Source organism: Taeniopygia guttata, chromosome 8 (genome assembly GCF_048771995.1).
Source record: "Taeniopygia guttata chromosome 8, bTaeGut7.mat, whole genome shotgun sequence".
In the NCBI taxonomy this organism is placed as follows: domain Eukaryota; kingdom Metazoa; phylum Chordata; class Aves; order Passeriformes; family Estrildidae; genus Taeniopygia; species Taeniopygia guttata.
The window spans coordinates 5,797,371-5,818,651 of record NC_133033.1 but is presented as its reverse complement, the minus strand read 5'-3'; the positions used below and the strand labels follow the sequence as shown (position 1 = coordinate 5,818,651).

General features: G+C 40.4%; 1 protein-coding gene across 3 annotated transcripts in view; it reads left to right on the top strand.

The window, feature by feature from the left end:
- The first annotated feature begins 1,612 nt into the window (after nucleotides 1–1,612).
- ZFYVE9 (zinc finger FYVE-type containing 9) overlaps nucleotides 1,613–21,281 on the top strand; it is a 57,290-nt gene continuing 37,621 nt past the window's right edge. The window contains exons 1-2 of one of the 3 annotated variants that reach the window (XM_072932723.1): nucleotides 1,613–1,648; nucleotides 17,474–17,576. The gene's annotated coding sequence lies outside the window, so the exon portion shown is untranslated. Of the gene's footprint in view, nucleotides 1,649–2,380; nucleotides 2,521–14,571; nucleotides 14,593–17,473; nucleotides 17,577–21,281 lie in introns of those variants that run through there. The other 2 variants (XM_030278774.4, XM_072932722.1) reach the window with 2 other exon arrangements.

The following is a 21,281-nucleotide window of genomic DNA, read 5'->3' as shown; positions in this document are numbered from 1 at the left end:
GGACATGGAAGAGCTGCAGATGCATTTTGGAGAGTTTGTAACTTGGACTCTTGTGCCAAGTGAAAGGTCATGGTCCATGATCCATGGTCTTACAGCCTTGCTGTGGTTTGGGATTAAAATTATTGGTTTGGTTTGTTCACAGTGTTTCTCACTGTCAATATTGAAATGTTTCTACTTCTAGCAGAGGGAGCACATTGAGAACACAGGATGGGCAATCTCCCTGCTCTAAGCTCAGGTGTCTGGCACCACAACTGCCTGGAGCAGCTCCTGGAGTTTGTGGAGTTTGCTGCTCCTCTAGATACATCTTCATTAGGAACAAGTCATGAGGCATCCAAGCTACCCAGGAGGAATGGGGAATGAGACCATCACCTTAACTCACAGAAATTATTCCCAGTGCTCCTAACTCCTGTTTTGCATGCTTTCATGCTTTGCCTTCTTGCAAAACAGCCAGTTATGATACCCTTCAGGAAAAACCTCTCTGAGAAGATATCCCAATGAATGGCTGTATCCAGAGGAATGAAAGCAGAACAAAATTATGGTAGTGATATGCCTCCGTGAGGCATTCACAGATGGCAAAGCTATGCACTTGCATGCATTTGGCCAGAGGTTACGGAGTGTTACGCCACTCACTCTTTAATTAATTTCCTTTTTTTTGGTCAGGCATATTGTATGTTTATCAGTCTGAGGTGCTTCTTGAGAACCATATTGAGGACAGTACTTGTGTATTGCACCAATCTGAACCTCTCATCTGTGCTTCACAAGCATGACAACACTAATTGCTAAAGAGATAGCAAGTTGGGGTTAACCAGGAATGCTTTATGGGAATAAATAAATTCCATCTCCATTAACATGCTACTTCCAGCTATGATGGATGAGCATTTTTTATCTCCTCAGCTATTTGCCCATGGATTGATGATTCAGATGATTGGGAGTATCTCATATTTTTCGCTTGAAAAGCACATAGTTCCACCAGAATCAATGAATAAACATTAAGTGCTTCCCTTTCATTTCAAGCGGGATGGGCTGATGCTCCTGGAGTAAGGAGGCCTAGATTTTATCACCGGGCTCATTACACTGCATTCACTGACATATGTGGCAAGTTTATGGAGAAGCCCAACCTGCTGGAAAGTGATGGACTTCCTGTAAGTGTGAAAGCCTGGGAAGAGGGAATGGCCCTGCAACTGCATTAGCAGCCACCACACTCATCTTTCCCTCCTTCCTGGGCTGACATGGCACTGCTGCAGCCGGAGGATCACGGACCTGCACAAAGGTGAGGGGACAGCGACTGCTTCCCATTCCCCCGCCACCAAGCGAACCTTTCCTGAGGGGGAACCGAGGTGATGGCTTCCTGAGGCGAGGGGTGGGGTGTTCCTGAGGCGAGGGCTTCCTGAAGAGGGCGATGAGGGGTTCCTGAGGCAAGAGGCTCCTGAGACGCGGGGTGAGGGGTTCGTGAGGCGCTGGGCGCTCGCTCGCCCGGGTGAGGCTGAGGCGGCGGTGAGGGCGCGCTGTGCCGGTTCGCAGCCCGGCGCCGGCCGCTCGCCCCACGGCATACTCGGGCAGTGACATTTCCTGGAGTTCCGAGCGCCCGCAGCAGGCGAAGAGTCCCGCTCCCGGCATGGGCGGCCGCCTCCTTTTGGAGCGAGAACGGGTGAGACTCCGGGCGCAGTGTCACGGTTTGGCACCTTCGGCGCGCCATCGCGGCTCCTGTAGAGAACGAGCGGGGTTGTTGGTTGTTGTGGGATTGTTTTTGTTTTGTTTTATCTTTCTTTATTTTCATTTGTTGTGTTTATCTTTTTAAAATTTTTTTTTGTTTGTTTGTTTTTTGGTCTTTTTAATTTCTGGAAGCCTCTTTGCTGAGGATTGAACGTATCTGCCAGCGGATGGCTCCGGGCCTCGCACCTCTCGGGGCAGCCGAGGGCGTCCCGCAGGATGGTGTCCCTCTCCGATTGTGGAGACACCCAACATGAAATGGCGAAATAACACATGTTCGGCTCCCAGCTGCGAGTTCTTCTGACCAGGTTTTGTGGCGCGATCACACTACACACATTGCAGCGGGTGCCCGGAGGCGCGTCCCTCGGCCGCAGGGCACCGGCAGCGCCCGGTGGCGGCGGTGGGTGCCCGGTGCCGCCTCCGCCTCTGTGTGTGTGTGTGGCTGAGGAGGCCGCGGCCTCGGCGAGTCCCCGCGGGGACAGAGCGGGCGGCTGCTCCCGCTGTCCGGCCGCTGCGGGGGTGCCGGTGAGGACCCCGGGCCCGGTGCGGAGGTGGCGGCGCGGACCCCGCGGCGCGGGGCGGGGGCGCGGCCGCTCCGCGCCGCCTCCCCGGCGGTGCCGCAGTGCCGTGCGCTGCCGCCGGGCCCGGGCAGGGGGCGCTGCTGCCGGGCGCTGCGGCGGCCTTGGCCGCGGAGGCAGCGAGCGAGCCCGGCTGGCGGCGGCGAGGGCGCGCCGGCCCCCAGCGCTCCCGGGGCGGACCCGGGAGATCCCCCTCGCCATGCAGACCCGGCGGCGCCTGCTGCCTGCCGAGGTGAGTGTGTGGCGTCCGGCGCGTCTCCCGCGGGCCCGGGAGGCCGGGGTACCCCGCTCCCCAGGCCCCCGCCGCCCGCAGCGAGGCCCCGCGGGCGGGCGGGCGGGGAGGGCTCCGGCGCATCGGCGGAGCCGCCGTATCGCCGACAGCGCCCTGGGCCTGCCGGCTCCGGGCGGCCCCTGCCCCGCCACCCTCGTCCTCGGCACGCCACCAAGGGGAAGGCAGCGGTCGCCCCCCAGCCCTCCCCGGCGGCCGCCGTGGTCCTTCGAGCCCCCTCCCCGCCGTTCCCCCTCCGTCCCCGGGCGTCCGGACTTGGTGACCCGCTCGCCCGGGGCACCTTTCTCCCCGCACCGGCGATCCCGGGGATGAGGAAAGAGGCTGCTGGTCCCCCCGGGACGCCTCGGGTGCCGGCGCGGGGCAGGGCGAGGTTGTGCCCGGGCAGCCGCGGCTGCCGGCCCGGGCAGGGGAGGATCCCTGTTTGCATCTCGTGCCCTTTTTATGGCCTGATCTCCGCTCTCTCCCCGGGCAGGGAATGTTACTTGCTCATCGCGATGTGTAACAAGTCACTCCTGCAATGGTGGTAGTGGTGGAGGGGGATGGGGAGAGCGGGCGGGATGCGTTTTATAACATCTCTAATTACGTGAAATTGTGGTCATGTCTCACTCTAAGAATAACTGGCACTCTTGGCATGTCAGACTTTTTGCAGAGGTAGGCTAGTTTCTTGCTCATAAATGTTATGGCTAAATATGTGCCTGTGGCAGAGCGTGGCTCAAGAAATGTTTTTATCTTCTTAACCAGATAGAGAAACAAGTAGCAGATAGAAATTGTTAGACTTTATGTTTTCGTGTTAACGATCTTCTTTATTTATAGACAGGATGTTCCTTATTATTGTATGACAGAGGTTTTTCAGAGGGTGGCATTTTATATTTTCATTCAGTTCAGATATTAAAAGTTAACTGAGTTCCATCAGTCTTTTATTCAGTGTCTCAGATTAGAATTTCTGAATAACACTGTCCTCAGTTTTTGGGTCCAGGCTGAACCCAAACCGGGAAGGAACCGTGTAAAAAGAAATAAAATGGTGATAATGAAAAAGGTGCTCTACCTGAATTAAAGCTTTTATTTTCTTTGGGCAGCATTTAACTGTCTAGGCAAGGCTTTAAAACATTGTAATGAACTTCTATTAGCAAGTAATTTTTGATTGCATGGAACAAACCCAGATTTTAGATACACTTTCAGTGGCTGAAACATCCAAATCCTTTGTTATACTGCCTGAACCTTCCGTGTGCTTTTTATAAAGTTACGGCATGTGATGCAAAATGAGAAGAACAGTCTCCTTGACCCAAGAGAGACAAATTTAAAAATCTCTTCAGAGGTTTGGGGAATCTGGAATGGAAGCTGAAGAAGGGTCTAAAATTTCAAACAAGCCTCCCCCTCTAATTGAAGCCCTGATCAGCCCTGAACAAGTTGCCATGTTCTGACACACTGTGATTTATTTGCATTGCTGTATGGTGCCTCCTTTAGTGTGTGAGAAAGGAAGAAACCCACCCCAAACCTGCCGTGCTGAGTCCTGATATTGGGTGTTATTTTTGTGTGTTAGCTTTGAGTCAGTTACGAGGCTGGGGATTAAATACTTTCAAACACACACTCATTTCAGGATCTGAGGCCTGGGGCTAAGGCTGAGATGAAATACAGTTTTTTTAGCTTGGCATAAAGTCTGGCTGTGATTGTCTCAGGGAACAAAGGTAGAGACTGAACAAAGATGCAGTATTAAAACTTGTGGCCAAAGAATGATAAGCTTTTAATGTCTGTTGTAGTCTGTCCACTTGCTGTGCCAGCTTTGGCAGAAAACAGCTTGCTTATTTTTCGGTTTACAGGCTATCTATAGAAAATTACCTAGAAATTATTTTGTTAAAGGATTAGAGTGGCCTTTTGAATGCAAGTTGACCAAAAAGAGGTTTTGAGAAGTTGTGTGTTGATGTTTTGTTGATCAGAAAAACCTTTTCTATATACTAAGCTGAGAATCTTCCCAATAAAACTGATTTTTCTTAACCAAAAATCAGTTGAGGAATGTTTCAGTGCACGGTTTGTCTGTGTGCTGATGAATCTGTGATCTTTTCCAGAACACTGTTGTAAGATGCCAGTATATTCATAGGCTTCTTTGAAAGTGTTATATAAAGGCTAATGTTTATTTTTGTAATGTGACTGAGATTAAATAAATTGAAGGGTGGCCTGTTTATGGTTCTATTTGTGATTCTTTAGGAGACTTGGACTTTTATATGGACAGAAAAGTGAACTAATATGCTTGGTTTTCCCTCCTGTTGTTTCTCTAAAGCATTGAGAAAAGTATAATGGTACTACAGGTTGACAAAACTTTTTGTATTGATAAACAGTAGAAAGTCAAAAGTAAATAACTGAAAGTATTGAGTTTTAGCTGATAGAGACAGCTTTCACTTTTGTGTTAGCTAGAAGTGTTGGCTATATCTTGCAATCCTGTGAAAATTGTGTCAGTTAATGCAGATGGATAGGCTGATATAAAATATACATAGTAGTTTCTATTTGAATTGGAATTGAGGAAAACAGAATTCAGGATATGTATTGATACAACTTCTTGGACTAATGACTAGAGCAAAACATTCTATATAGTTATCAAAAAAATTGCACACTGAAAAATCAGTGTGATAAAAGTAAATGACCTTTGTCATAATGCACACAAATATAATTTATGTGTAAAGAGGAATTATTTGTCTTATCTCTATAAATAATTTAATTTTTACATACAAGTAAAGTATCTTCCTACTTACTATTTGTTTGGCTGAGTTTCACTTCACCTGCTATTCAGGTTGCCATAGCAGGTAGGTAGAATAGGAAAAATACTTTTAAAGTGAGCTTATACACATTCTTTCACTGAATAATTCCAGTCTGGTTTATTACTGGATTATTGCATCAGTAATTATATTACTGCTGTATTGCTGCAAGAGACAAGCAGAGATGGCTAATATTGGTACTTCTTTTTCAGCCTTCCAAGTAGTACATCAGCATCAAATAGGCTTAACATGAGTGACAGAGGAAATCCATGAAGTGTCACTTAAACTATTTTAAAGGTAGTTACTAGAGAAATCTAATTAATTAAAAAAACATAGTTGAAGGCAAGAATGCATGGCCAGGAACTTCAGGGTGTCAACAGAGGGTCAATTTTTCCTTCCCTATTCTTTCTTCCAGATCTGCTCAAGGGAGAGGGGCTGTAGAGCAGCAAGTCCAGTCAGCTGAGATTTGCACTGGCATAGTTCTGTTACAGTAAAAAAAAAAAAAAAAAAAAAAGAGGTGATAACCTACGTGAAAAACAGGTGTGGAGTCACAACCTGTAGATTCTCTGTGTTTTAGAAGTGTGGAGCTGGAGTGCTCTCTGAAGAGCTTGTGTGAGATCTTCAGTCTGAGGATAAACTAAGGGAGTAGTTGTGTTAGTTATGAAGGCTGGGGAAAAGAGCGCTTTAGGAAACTTCAACATTGTTTTGTTTTCACTTGAAATTTGATCATTTGGAAATGTCAATATGTGGCAGTGTGACCATATGTTATGCTTTGAAGTTTTGGTGTTGATGTATAGAACTTTTCACAGGTTTTGTCTCTATGTTTCTTGAGTAGAAATTATCAACTTCCATATGGAGTTATTTTCAGGTAATGCTAGTAGCTATACCCCTCTATGTTTTGTCTCTGTGTTGTATATAGAATATATAAATATCTGTCTTGCTTGCTATATGTGTTAATATTGCTAATACTGTACCTCTGATATTTAGATGCCAACTGAAGTTACAAACCTATCTAGGAACCAGTGGGTATCAGTAGTATCACTTGTTTAAAGGTACATGCTGAAGGTCCAGAAGCAGTCCAGTAAGCTCTGCTAGGATTGTCTAGGTTTGTCTGTCAAGAATTTTATTGCATGCTGCTTGTTTCCTATATTTCTTCCCTTTCCTTTTAATATCCACAAGGAGCTTGATGAACTTTTGTTTTTAAGAGCTTGATGGCATAGTGAAGTTGAGTAGGGCTTTACATTTGGAAATGGTATTGCCATTAACAATTTTTTCAAACACTGTTTTGCTGAGTTTCTGTAGCAGTTTGGTTCCAGCATAGTGACAAAAGTGGGAAGCTTTCCCGTGGAGACTTGAGGCATCAGCTGGTGCTTTAGGCAGTGCTGCTGGACGCTGTGTAGGGGATGGTTTTGTATGTAAAGCAGTGCAGTAAATGTGCCTTTGCTGGTGTCTTCTGGTTTTTGGCCTGACTCGAGCTGAACTGATGTTTGCAGTAGTTACAAAAAAGCACTAAAGCCTAATATGCACAAAGCTAGATGTGTTTCTTCCTCTGCTATTTTCTATGTGTGAAAATGTTGTAGAATTCAGTTTGATAACTATTATAGGGCTGTTTCTCAGCTATTCTTCATTAGAGAAATTAGGGACGATCAAAGAGGCTTGAAGTGTTTTGTGCTTTTCTTTGCTTGAGCTGAGAAGATCCCTTGTTCAGTTAAGAGCTAGAAAAGAAACGCTTTATACCAAATTATTACCAAGCTGACTGGTACTGTTACAGAATTTTCCTTATTGAGTACTTCTATTACAATTTTGCAGAAGATGCTCTGTTTTTGTTAGTAAAATGGTAGCTGGGAGGAACTTGTCATTCCTCTTTCCAGCATACAAAGAATCCAGAGGACATTTGCTATCAGGTGATAAATTGAAATTAGGCCACACTTGAGTCAGAGATTCATGTGTGCTCTATCAATTACAGAAGAGCTCTAGCTGCTCTAGTAGTACTTAACAGCTTCTGGCTTCTTGCACTTTTAAAAAACACTGTAATTTGAAAGGTTTTATTTACTTTAACAATATACTGAAGCCTTCTTAAATAAATAATCAAACTCAAACTTTATACACATTTTGGGTACATTTCTATTTCACTCCAAATTTAAAATTTTATTCAGGGAAGTAATATGGGTGAAATACTTCAGCAGATAATCAATGGAAGAACATACACTGGTACTTTTTTCCAAAAGTAGTGTGATGCACTTAAAAGGAGTTGGTAAATATTCAGTGGAAGAAGAGGATCAAAGAGCTTTCTAAATCGCATAATGCCTTCTTTATCTGTGAATGACACTGACTATTACAGGAGCTTTTCTTATTTCCAGGTTCAGTTTTGTTGTGTCAAAACTCTGCCTTGAACTCTGTGTACATGTTGTCTTAGCTGTTTGCACTCCAAGTGTGAACTAGAAGATTGACTTAAGAACACTAAAATAAAAGCCAAGCCACATGAAACTATGATTTCATGGTGTATGTAGTTACTATAAATTCAAGAAGAATTGGAAAATCATATGAATATGCATACAATTTATTATTTAACTAGTTGTCCAGTCAGATAATTGGAAGTTTGTAAGATACTACATCACAAAAAATTTTTTGTTTTTCAGATATTTACTATGCTTCTCTTGCATTTCTTTTAACCCAGTCAATGAAACTGTTTTCATCTGCTTAGTTTTCTTCTTCAACAGCTTCAATTTTTTTTCCTCTCATTTTGAACTGTTGGATTTTAAGAAGAAAGTTGAAGACTGGTGTCAGTAATAGTAAAATATGAGTCCTTGTTTCTGAGGATGTAGATTCCTCTGGTCTGTGTGGTGCACAGACCTCATTCTGATCTTGGGTGTGCCACACATGAGTATCTCTGAGGTGCACTGTGGTGATGAGTGTGGGGGTGAAAGTAAACCCTGCCCCAGTTATCTGCTGAAGGTGCCTGGCAGAATTAAATTTGTAGTCCCACTTCAAGTTCTGCAGCTCTGAGCTTTGCATATCAATTTAAACAAAATTAAATGAATCTTGTTTCTCTGCCAGGTCGGGTAGTGTGTTGAGTGAAGAGGTGCACATTTGGTTTTTCTGCAGGTGTTGTAGAGAAGCAAAGGCAGTGGGCTGCTGTGGTTTATTGCAGAAGAGAGGTGGATAATGTGCTGGTGGTTCTTAAATAAGTGTGATATGAAAGAGAGAAGTTTATCTTGTGTGTTACTCCCAGCAATTCCTGAGTAGGGGTAGTGCTGACCTGTCTTTTTAGTGCATCACATCAAGGGGCTTGTTGTCTGACACCATCCAATACTGAGGACAAAGAACTGGGCTTGTTAAACCTGGTGTTCTAAAGAGTTCAGTGGTTCTTGCATTGAGTCAGTGCAGTGTGCTGGAACGAGTAATAAAGGAGCTGAAATACTGGGATTCTGTTCTAGATCTGTTTCTGATGGCTGTGACTTATTTTCCACCTGTAATTCTTTAGATTCTGTGAAAGATTTTGTACGTAGCAGGGAATTTATTCCATGATCTGGAGATTGAGAGAAGTGTGTTTTGTTTCAAGTAGGAAGATGTGTTGAATGAGTTTATTACAGTGTAAATCTTGTCTAATATTATATGTATCCAAGTCCTTGGAGATACTATATCAGTAAGCTTTTTGTTCCACCATCTGTGGAATGAAAGAATCTTGTTTTTCTGTAGATGTAAATCCTTTTTGCCCCGAAGTATCTCTTCCCTTCCTTCCCTCTGTGCATTAATCCCATCTTTCTCACATAACACCATAATTCTGGGGATTTTTTCCAGAGCTGTGTGGGTATTGATTGCCCAGCAGGTTGCTGCCAAAATACATACAGCAGCTTGCTTTTCCCTTGGAGGGCAGTCACTTGGATTTGTTTTTACACTGTAGATACTCATTTTCATGACAGATATATAAATGAGCATAAGAGCATAAAGAATAGTAAATAAGAATATAATCCCATAATCTTAATTTCTATAGGAGATTGGATTAAAGATACAAGACTTGAAAAGTGGCAGCATCTGAACACTAAACCAATATGTAAATCCTCCTGTTCATATTACTGAGGCTCTGAATACTGAGTTTTCTTTGTAGGCTGGAGGAGACAAAAAAGCTAAAGTTAAAATATACCCAGCCAGTCATGCCAGTGTAATTTTTTATTCCCTATCTGCACTGTAATGCAGATAAATGAACATTTAATGTGAATTGAGATAACATAAGAGGAAAGTTCCCTCTCGTGATTTTTTTTTTTTTTTCATTTATCCTCCCAGTCTTTGAAATTGCACATTCTCCTGTGATACTGTAGAAATACATGCTATGGCTTGGAAATAGCTTGCTTCTGAGGCTTGTGTTTGGTAGAGAAAGGCGCAGGTATTTCTTTTTTACACCCTTTTTGGGCTATATCCAGTGTAAAGCTGTTGTTTTTGTTGGCCCAGCCACATTGACAGTCCAGCAGAACATATTGGTTGTCACTGTGTTACAAAGGTACATTGTAAATGCTGTGTTAGTTAATTCAAAATGAGTGTTTTAATGGTCTCTTATTTGGTGAACTTGAAAGTACATGGAAAGCCCACTTCTTAGGTTATATTATTAACAGATTACTTTAAATAGCATATATATTGAAACAGCCTCTTAGCTGAAACACCAAATTGCATTGATTGTAGTAATTTCATGCTGTGTTTTTGTAGAAATAATGAAGGCTGCATAAAGCCCCAGCATATTTCATGGGTTTCACAGCTCTTTCTTGACTCTTTTATAAATATAACTTTAAAAGGTTATTGCTTAAGCATCAGTCCACCTGTGTGCTTTTCTGCTTTCAAGTAATTGTATTGGTGTACTGGCTTAATAGCTTCTATATTGTATTTACCTTGGTTTCATTTAACAAGTCATTTGTAAAATGCATTTTAACCCATCTCTGGAATTTGCTCATAGATTTTCTTTTTGAATACTCATGTAGAATGAATGTGGGATTTATTATGATGCCAATTAGAAATTGTTTCTTGAGACTCACAGGCAATAGGTAGATGCATATGTGGTGGTTTTGTTCCCTTATTAATTTCCTATAATACCCCTTGTGGCTATATATTTTTTTTTTTCATTAAGCTTCATTTCTGTGAAATGAAAGCTTTTAATGTAATTGTAACATGGCTTTTAAATGTAATCGTACCTTCTAATTTGAGGAAACATGCAATAGTGCCTCCTATGTAGTTAATAAAACTTGTTTTGACTAGAGGTTTCAAATACGGAGATAATTGAGGGAAGCGGTCCTGGATGCTGAGTACCCACTGTGTGTATGTGTCACAAAATTATTTCAGGCCACAAGACTGGGGGTTTAAATTAATTTGTGAAGGAGCTTAATGATTGTCAGTAATGATGAGGAGGGGTAGGAGGCAGGTTGGCAGTTAGGCCAGTGTCTTAGGATATGGCTGTTGTTTTAGCCATGTGTGCATTTTTTTTTGCTTTTTTTATGGACAGCCCTCTAAAGACTTCCATTTCTGTTTGCAGAGTGGATGAACCTCTGTTGCTGTTGGGTTTGCTCCCACTGTTCTTAATCTCATGTGGTTAATAAGGTTGTTTATAAGTATGTTTATGCCAGTAATGAACAGTAATGTTGGAACATGAGGTTTCTTACGTTTTTGGGGTTTTTTGTCAGAGAAAGAAGAAAGCTTGGGTAGGGAGAAGACAAACGGATGCAGGAAGAAGTGAATGGGGAAGGAATGTGAGAGGGGAAAAGGAGCCCTCCAAATGAAGAAAACAGGAGTATGCTACAGGCTATAAGAAAGAGGGGTAAAGTGGTGGAGATCCGTGGCTGAGCTGAATCAACCACCCACCCCATCAGTGGACAGAAGAAGTGGCAGAGGTTTCTCAGTTTTGATCTATCTGAGAAATGTTGCATCTGAGTTTAGAAGAATTTGGAGTTCCTACAGCTCTGTAAGATTTCTGATAACTGTATTAATACTCATAACTCATTAATAAGGAAGCCTTTCCAATGTTTTTGGGTTTTGTCTGTTAAGTCTTTATATTTCCTGTGCCTGCTAAGAGAGATACAGAATTACGGGCACATAGTATTATAACTAAAACTTCATGGAGCCCAGCATAAATTTTGGGTAGATGTCCTGATTGCCTCAGTGGCACAGTATATTCTTTTTTAGTGAAAAGAAAAAGCTTTACAGTGCACCTAAATGCAAGTTACGACCTGCTTCTGGTGGTTAGTGCTCAGTCCCTTCAGCACTGTTACAAGCATGTTAATGGCCCTGAGCGCAGATGAGGTGCTCAGAAATAGCAGTTTCAGTACGCACTGTTGCCATGGATTATTGAGTTGTATCGAATGAGTTACTAGTTACAGATGACTTAAGACATAATGCACTGTGAGCATCAGCAGTGATGTTAGTTAGATCATGATCACAAACGTGGGAGGGAATTTTGCTACACTTGACAACAGTGTTTTATAATGTGTTTGGTGTGATATGAATATAAAGGTCTACACAAAATGGGAATTAAGTTACCTACGTAGAGATAATTTCAGGGCAAAAAGAGTATGAGATAAAAGTCTGTATTTATTTCAGGGATGTATGGTAATCCAGCTTTACATAACATAGAATTTGAGAAATAGTAACCGTTTGGTGTCTATAATTATAATTCTTTAAAAGTTATGTCCGAATTTAGAACACTGTTGTGTGGCACAGTTGTCTGTGGCAAAGAGATGACCACAGGAGTGGAGGAAACAAAACATGTTGATAAAGGTGGTGTTACTAGGAGCTTGACTGCTTTCCAGTGGTCTCTCAGAGTTTTTGCCTGTTTGGATGGTCCGCCTCTAAAGAGCAGCTGAATGTATAAATTGTGTTGCTTCCAGCAGCTTCTGCCCCGGTGGGTACAACTCGGAATTGATGGGCTGGTAAATGGTAGCAAAGCAGTTTTCCTTCTTGCCCATTGTGCTTTTGGTCTGTCCCATTCTGGTTGTGTGGCAAATCTGGCTTTTATTATCAGCTTTTGCTCACTGGCACTTGCAAGTGTCAGTCCCACATGAGCTTTATAAAAAAGGACAGTTCCTCAGGAGATGTAGGCTTTTAGTTAGAGATTCTAGGGGACCTCAGTCAGTTTTTCCTTTATTGCCCAAATCTAAGAAAGATCTGAAATAATGTTGAGTCTCTTTGGATTTCATTCTTGTTTCTACCCTACACTGGAAAGAAAAAAAATTCATAACGTATTAGAATACAGGATTAATCCACTCTGGGATAGAGTGTACAGCTTTAAATAATTTTATTTTTCAGATGTACTAAACATCAGAGTCAAAACCTTCTCAAATAGTGAAACACAGAAATGATCCCATAAACCTACTTGTTCTATATGTTTACTTTAGTTTGTGTTTGAATAAAGATAAATAACAGCTTCAGACCAGAATGTTAAATGGATTAATTTTTAAAAATAACTATGTTGTTATATTGATGACATTACTTGGAACCCATGCACAAATTAAGAAACATGATTTCATATTAAATTTATGTTTAATGCGCTGTGCATTAGCTTTTTGTGATTTACAGTATTTTAACCTTGGAAGTTGCATGAAAGAAAATGTTACAAAACATTAGATACATAAACCACCACATTTTGAAGTGACCTCTATGAGCAGATGAGTAAGCTCAGGAAAGGAATTTTCTCTTTTTCTTTTTTTTTCCCAGCTGTATTCCTCTGGAAAAACTTGCGTGGAAGGCAGCACTGTGGTGTAAACCTATCTATTTGTTCTTCCCCAGAGCAGGGATGGATCCTTTTCCAGGCATCGGAGGCAGTTACATAAGCAGGAGCTGGTTCCTGTCTCCAGGTGCTGAGGCCTCTGCAGTGGGCTGAGGCTGCTTGGCAAGGCTGGGGCTGTGTCAGGAAAACAAATCTTTTTCTCCTTGAAATAGTGAAAAAGGGTAGGAAATGGAATTTTATTTCTACTGTAAATGGTTATAAAGCAGGTGTCCTTTTCAGTTGAGCTGCTTTTATTTTCTGGAGCACAAAGGTTGATAATGCTGCTGTAGTTGTTCTTGTCTCCCTGCTACTTTGGACTGTGATACTTCCTATAATGCTGCTTTGAAGTTGCTGCTCTTTTGACTGCCTTACTACTGCTCAGGCATGTGTGAATGTCTCCTTCTGGAAACTTGGCTGGAGACAAAAGTGGAAATAATGGCTTTAAAATGGCATTGGGGAGAGTCAAGGGAAAAGATGCAAATATAGGTGAAATAATTAGAGAGACTGTTCTGCTTTAAGCATTGTCCACTTCTGTTTGTTCAGTTGATTGGAAAAAAAGACAATGCAGTGCAACATTGCAATAGTTTATCTTTCATCAGCATTCATGGGTTGTGAGCTGGTACAAAGTGTTGTATTACACAGAAATAGCCTGCCATGCCCCAGCCTGCTCTTGGGTGCATTTATGTTGAGTAGTAGGAACATCAGCAAATTATGGAAAGTAAAGCTGAAGGATGCTTGGTCATCTTGAGCTTTTGGTGCAGGGAAAGAATTAGCAGTGACTGTATTTTCTTTGTGTTTGTTACATTTCATTTTTGCTGCTGTATTTAGTATTTCTTACTAAATGGATTTATGATGAGTTTTAATTGGATTTTTCTAATCTGAATTGTGGTATAGAGCATGTATTTTATAAAAAATCTGTATAGTTTTTTTTAATTTTCTTTAATTACTTAGAATTCTGAAAATAGTTTTTTTTTTCTGACTGCATTGAATGACTACTACTTTAATTTATTACTAGAACACTTAATTGTATGGAATTGGAATGCTTAATTTGGGGCTTAATTTGCGGCCTAATCTGAAGTCCTTGCCATTGCAGGCATTTTGAGGTGTGTGGCAGACATTGCTGCTGCTGTGTCACAAATGCTTTGTAACACCTGCCCTTCCCTTCATTTGGCACCTGCTAGGTAGAAGGAACTCCATGTTTGGGGACAAAATTGTTGGGCATGTGGTAAACCACCACTATTTCAAGCATTACATTACTTGAGTGAAGAACCCCCTTTTCCATTTGTAAAATTTAGCTTCCAGACTGATTGATCAGATAAATAATTAATTTTACATTAGTGACATGTGTCCTGAAACTTTCCACCTATCTCCCCCTTTTTAAGTACACTGATTTCCTGTTCATGTAGCCCCCTGCTATGGTATTCCTTGTTGTAATTTGTGTTTTCTTGCAGAGTTGAGTCCTGAACAAATCCCCTGTCTGTAGTCTCTGAATCTCCCATCTGATACTTGCAGAGTGTAGACAAGGTAGGAAGTGAAGATACCAGTGTTGAAATCTGGATTTGCATTTAAGATAATGCCTAGTTCAACTAATCTAGCAATAATAAAGTGCCTTAAAATGGCTGCAAATGTCTCCCTGCCTACTCAAAGACATCTCCTCACTGGTAGCACATTATAGAGGATCTGTAGTGTAGTTAAGATTTGGATCTTTGCCAGTAGATGGAAGCATTTTTTAGCATCTCCTCATGCTTTGAGCATTTTTTGCATTTTTTTCACCATAGTATCAAAATTGCTTCTTTTTCAGTCTCTTTCCATTTATTATAAGCTATTCCAGTTTCTGCTAGTTCAGATTACTTTCATTTAATGTTGTAAACATTTTTTACATTCTTTTTTGTGGAAGATATTTCCAATTTTGTATTTTTGGAGTTATTTCCTTCTATTCTTCATCCTTTCTTTATTCTGTGCACGTCTCTGCTTGTCAAATTTCTCTTCAATTTCTGTTTTGCTTTTACAGTAATTGGGAGTCGTCTTCTTGGAGCTCCTGAGGGAAATCAGACATGTAGGGTACAACCAAAGCAGCACCTGAGTGACACCACTTGTAGGGCAGGAGACAGAGGAGTTCAGCCCACCACCAGCAGAAGAGATAAGGAACTGAAATGCTCCAAGTAGCAAACTGGGACAGCGGGGACACTGGTCCTCCTTCCTTTGCAGTGATCTTAGGTCTCAGTGTGCCCATAATTTTTAGGTGGAAATGTATGTATTTTTTACAAGTGTGATGGAGCCCTTTTTTAGCAGTGTGTGTGGTTCAGAGAAAACCTAATAATCACTAGGTTATATGTTGTTGTGAGTATTCTTGGCTCTCATTTGTACTTATTCCTTTTGTCCTCAATTTTCATTTAAATATACTTTTCTTACATTCTGTACTTACTGGAAAAAGAATTTGGTTCTGTTGCCAACTTGTTTTTTTTTTCATGAAATACAAATGTTGTAATTTATTTTTTTTATTTTACTTTTTGTTTAAATATGCTACATTCATATCTATAAGCATGCTTTGATTTTTGCATTGATCTTTGCAAGGGGAAATAGCTGCTGAGAGTAAATGTTGAACTGTAAACAAAAAGCTCCAGGACTTCCAGGTAATATCTCTTCAAAGCTTACTTTGGAGACTGGCAGCCATTGATTGGATCTTCTCTGTTGAGTGGTTACACACAAAAAAGTCATTGCCTGGGAAGAATGGAACAAGGAAAGAGGAGCAGAGTAAAAACAATGAATAATAAAGCTGTGCCTTGAATATTGCTTGCCTAGAAGGTTTGCTGGCTTAGAGCAGGGGTGTCAGCACAGCTCGTTTCAGCTGTGGGTTGCTAGGGCTGATCCGTTCCTGATCAGGGAAAGTTGAGCTCTGTGGTTAATGTATGACTGGTTCGTGTGATGTTCGTGATGCAGCTGGCAGGCCTTGCCATAAATCACAGTCAGAATTGTCATTAATTGATCTGTCTTTTCAAAGGGGTCATGAAAACTGAATCATTTTCCTGTACTACAGGCTGGGAGGGGACATGGTGGTGGTACAGAAAACCTTCCTCACTGCCACGTGTACTTCACATCCCTTTGAAAAGGCTTCTTCTGAAGCCTTTCACTGGAATTAAATTTCTTCCACTTCTGTTTTTGCATGCATGTGAAGCCTGTCTGAAGACTGTTGTAGTAAGATAACATCTACTATTTCCCAGATAACCAAAATTCATTTTCATTTATGGAGGCGAAGATACACATAGCATCAGAAATTTTACTTGTATACCGGAAGAGTTCTGCTGGCATCCAAAGCTGTGGGATTCTGAGTTTGAAAACAGTACTACTCAGAGTGCCACTGTTCAGTTCATTAGTTTCCTGGAATTATTACTGTAGCTTATTTCTGAGAAGAATAATAAACAACCCTGGGAAAAATTTAGTGTAACACTGAATATTGCTTTAATGCATGGAGAACTGATTTTTTTTTTTAGCTCTGTTAATTTTGCTGGAGCTTTAGGATTTTTTTTCTAACATATGTTGCAGTTTCATCAGAGTACTAATAAATATTTCAACTACCTAGCAGGTCAAAATGTCAGTGCTAGCAAACCTTAAAAAATGAATTTAACGTATCTCATTCCTTTTCTTGTTGCACTGTTTGTCATAAACTGGTTTCTATTTTCTCTGCCTGTGGCTGTGTTGGATTTTTGATGTTGGCTGTTAGGATGCAGCCTGAGAAAATGAGCACCTGACCTATAGAAATGCTGTGGATTGAAGAACAAAAGTTTCTTCAGATGATTTTTTTTTTCCTCTTGGGTCTTCTGTTCTATTGAAGGGTGGTGCTATTGCGGGTCTTCTGAGAAGCCTTTAGGAAATGAAGGGAGCCTAAGAGTGTAGGGGGAATAATTTGAAGACAAAACCTCTTGTTTAGCTGTAACAAAATCAGTGGGAAGCTGATGAATACAGTTTACAGAATTCAGAGAGCTGTGAATTTTTGTTGACTATCAAAGCTACTAGTTCTTTATTTTTGGAAGGCCTATTGTAGTATAATAGAATTGATTTCAGAGGCTAGTTTTATAAATTGTTACAGTCAAGGTCATCAGGAGTACAAGGACAGTTGGAGTTGCTGTGTTACACTGAGGGTTTGCACTTAGAGTTAAATGAAGAATAATAACAGGTAGGTAGCAATGTGGCTTTTATTAGCAACATTTTTCACCAGACTTGGAGAGCAGTTGTGGCATAGTGCACACATATCTCTGAATATAAAGCTGCAGATGTAATCCAAATCATCTGAAGCTTGCAGCACTTTGCCAAATAGGCCTGTGCTAGCTGCAGTCACGTGTTGAAAAGGACATGGTTTGTGGCAGAATTGCCTGTCATAAAATACATGTTTGTATTTTCTTTCTAGGATCAAGTAGAACACCCTGATTCAGCAGAACTGGCTGATTGTGCTGCAGTCATCATGAGAAGGCACAGGGTCATTTGTTTCTTAACATATGTATAAGAAAAAGGTAAGAGGCAAGTTCTGCTTTAGAATATAATAATTCAGAGTTCTGCACCTGAAATGTTTTTCAGGCATACTTATATATATTTATATACATACACCTTTGTGTATGGATGGATCTCTTATAAAGAAGATGATGGAGTATTTTTAGCATTTTGTTTTGTTTTTTGCTGAGAGTAATTGCCCCATTTTAGAGCAAATATTGTGTCTTATTTTGTTTGGGAGAGGAGAAGGCGGGCAAAGTCTTTCTTTCTCATTCTGTGGTGTAGCCAGATCTCATCAGTTCTAAATAAAGCTATTGCTCAACTCGGAACAAAGTGTTCATTACAGCAGAGGTGCCTGACTCGCAGGGACAGGTAACACACATCGCCGAGGGGAGCTGGAACAAGATGTGCACTTGACCATTGTTTGTTGGGGTTGAAGGAAGTCTTCAGGAGCCCTGGATCTAATAAATCTGTCTGTCTAGTCCATCTGTACTTCCGTGCTGTCATGCTGTGGGAAAATGACATTTTCTGGATGTGTGATTTTTATCAGGATGAATAAGCAATGTTTAGTTTCAATTTGATCATGTCCTTTGTGACTTCCATCTTAGGAACTTTTCATATATGAAAAGCATATTTTTTATGAGGACTGTAATAAAGTATTTGAGCATTTTGTGTAGTAAGAGATTACTGAAATGTGTAGGTTAACAGTTTGATATTGAAAGAATTGTCTCCACAGGACAGCATGACAGAAAATCCTGAGATCCTATTCTGGTTCTTTACATATTCTCTGTTTTTTAGGTCTTTGCAGTGAGGCCAATAGTTTAATGTCAATATTATTTCCTTTCAGTGCATTTTTTATTACAGTGGTTTAATGTGATTATGAGCTGATCATCCACTGTTAAAAGACAATTAGAAAGACTACATGCTGTCAGTTCCCGTGGTGAAGACATCCCAAGGATAATTTAGGATGTGCATTGCAGAAGATCATGGTTTACATAATCCCTTATCATAAAGCCCAACACAGATACAAGTGTGGCTGCTTTGCAGGTGTAACACAAGGCCAGTCTCTTGTGCACTTCATTTCCCAGGAACAAACTGTCATGTGGGATATCTGAGCTCTCTTGAGAGGCAGTCTCCAAGGCTAAGCCTGTTCGGAATAACACCTAATTTTAAGGAAGGTTTTTCTGTCCTTTACTTGTCTCCTTCTTTCCCCCACTACGCATCTGAAGTTTGTGTTGTGTCTGAATGCTGTGAAGACAAGGGCAGTAATTCTGGGTAGATATGACACACACATTTCTGGTACATGCACCTTTAAATTTAGACATCAAGGAAGAGTAAAGCATGTAAGCTTCATGGAATCTAAGTTCCTAAGTTTCAGAAATGAAGATGAAAAAGCCCATGGTGTTGTTGTGAAGAAATTGAGAAGTAAAACATGCTTTCTGAATTATTCATGATGTGTGATCCAACAGGAGCTTGAAAATGATCTGATTTGACAGACTGCATGTTTTAATTAGCTCTTTGCCCTGAAAGACAGAAGATGACTCTGCAACGGGTAACAAGTGATCTTGAGTTCTGGACTTACATACCAGTGGATAGTAACCATTGTATTAATCTTTTTTGTATACAGAGTCAAATAAAACATAAAATTTTACTGTTTTTTTTCCCATAATTAGTCTTTTCTGCCAAATCTTTGCATGGAGGACTGTATTTTTGAAAAAATAATCTCCTGTTTTTCACTCATTGGTGGTTTGTGCTTTGTTTTCTTTGCAGTGACACAAGATCCTCGCCTTCGTATTGTTCATCCCAATATATAGTAATTTAGGATCTCCTTTTTGGTAGCATACAGCTAAAATTACCACTGAAACGTCTTTCTGATTTGCTCCTGTTTTTATTCACCTTTTTTCCAGAGTCTAAGTGTTGTGTGTTTGCTCATCAGCTTCTCTCCATGCCATGACTCGGGATATTTGAGCAATACTACTACAGTTTCTCACCTATTAAGGATCCTTTAAAAAATGTCATGCCAACCATTGTCCTTAGAGGAACTTTGGGATTAGAGTAATTCTAAAAGTCTTCCAAACTTTTATGGTGGTATATGTGAGATGCAGTCAAAAGTTTCAAAAGACCTGTAAAGGAATATGTTTTTTATTTAGCTTGGACATTTAATAAAGATATTAAAAATAAAATTAAACTCTAAACCACAGGGAAAACAGCTCCTCAATTATTATAGCATGCTGTGTTAGAGTATTTTATTTTCTATTTTGGTCTTGAGTTGCTAGCTATAGTGAGTTGAAGCATTAAATCTTCAACTAGCAAATATGTGAGCTGCTGACAATCAGGAAGCCTTGCTGATATCTATTAGGAACATAAGTACTCATCCTCCTTTACTGTCAGACAGAGGAGAGGACATTAAGGACTTCTGTGGATTTGGCAGTGTGTTTTGCCCTTGGCAGAAACTTGCAGAAAAGCTTGAGTTGTTGTTGTGTTCTTTTATATAATAATAATAATAATAATTTTAGATATTGGACCTAAAGATTTGCAGCTGACCTTTTCTGAGAAATACCTACTGCAACAGACAATGAGATCTCATTTAGAGTGGTTGTCAGCTTAGTGACTGTGAGCTTAAAAATAAAAGGTTCTCCATGTATCCTGGTACATCAGTGAGTGAAATAACAATAGTGATATAAAAGGTCTTTTCTCTCATCAGTTGGAACTCATGAGCACAAAAATTTGTTATGACATTTTTCAGTCTTGCAGTGCCTCACTGACAAATACTCTTTGCATCACTGACTTTAGTAGCAGGACTTTGCCTAGGAATAATTATACATGTCTTCATCAATTGTTTGCTAGAGCAATGTTATCATTATAATGTAAATTAATATATTATAAATGGATGTGAAATCAACTGGTATTTTGTACAAAACAGTTCTACTTTTTGAGACTCCTGAAATGCAGCTGGTGATCAAGGTGGGCAACTTTTCCATTGCTTATTTGTGCATCTGTGCACAGTAAATGATATGGCAAATCATCTGTTTTGTTGCAGGAGGAGTTAATCTAAAATTCCAGAACAGTGGACAAATATAGGAGTATGTCAGATGACAAGTGTAGTTTATCTTGGAATTATTTTGCAAATGGTCTTTTTTCTGTTGATGCATATTAATTTTCTTTAGAACTAGCTTCTATGTATATCTTCAACACATGCCTTAGTCTAATTATATTAAATAGCAATGTATTTATGTTGTATCATGATCCTTTTAAAACAACCATGTATCAAATTTTAAGTTGACCTTGAAAACTTGAACTCTGCATTTTGTGATATTTTAATGCACAGTCCTTTGCTACCAATAACCTAAGTGCAGCTGTTACCCATAAGAAATACAAAACTGTTATGCTGTAAATATTTATAATTTGTGAATTTGTAAATACAGAATGTTGTAGTAATGGGAATAGAGGTGGTTGACCTTTTCCTCAAATCCAGGTACTGTAGGAATAATGGTAAAGTATTGTTTTAAATTGGAAACTTCTTCTAATGTGTTGTATCTCTGGTGGGAAAAAGCAGGTTTTTAATTGAGCTGTCAGGTCTAACACTGCTTCATGCTGCAAAACAAGGTTCTCACCCTCTCCTCCTCCATTGCCTTATTTCACAACAGTGAAAGCCAACTCTGAAGAGAATAAAGCTGTTTTGGATGATGTTCAGAGAACAGATCAAGTCAAGGTCTCTGTGGTTTATA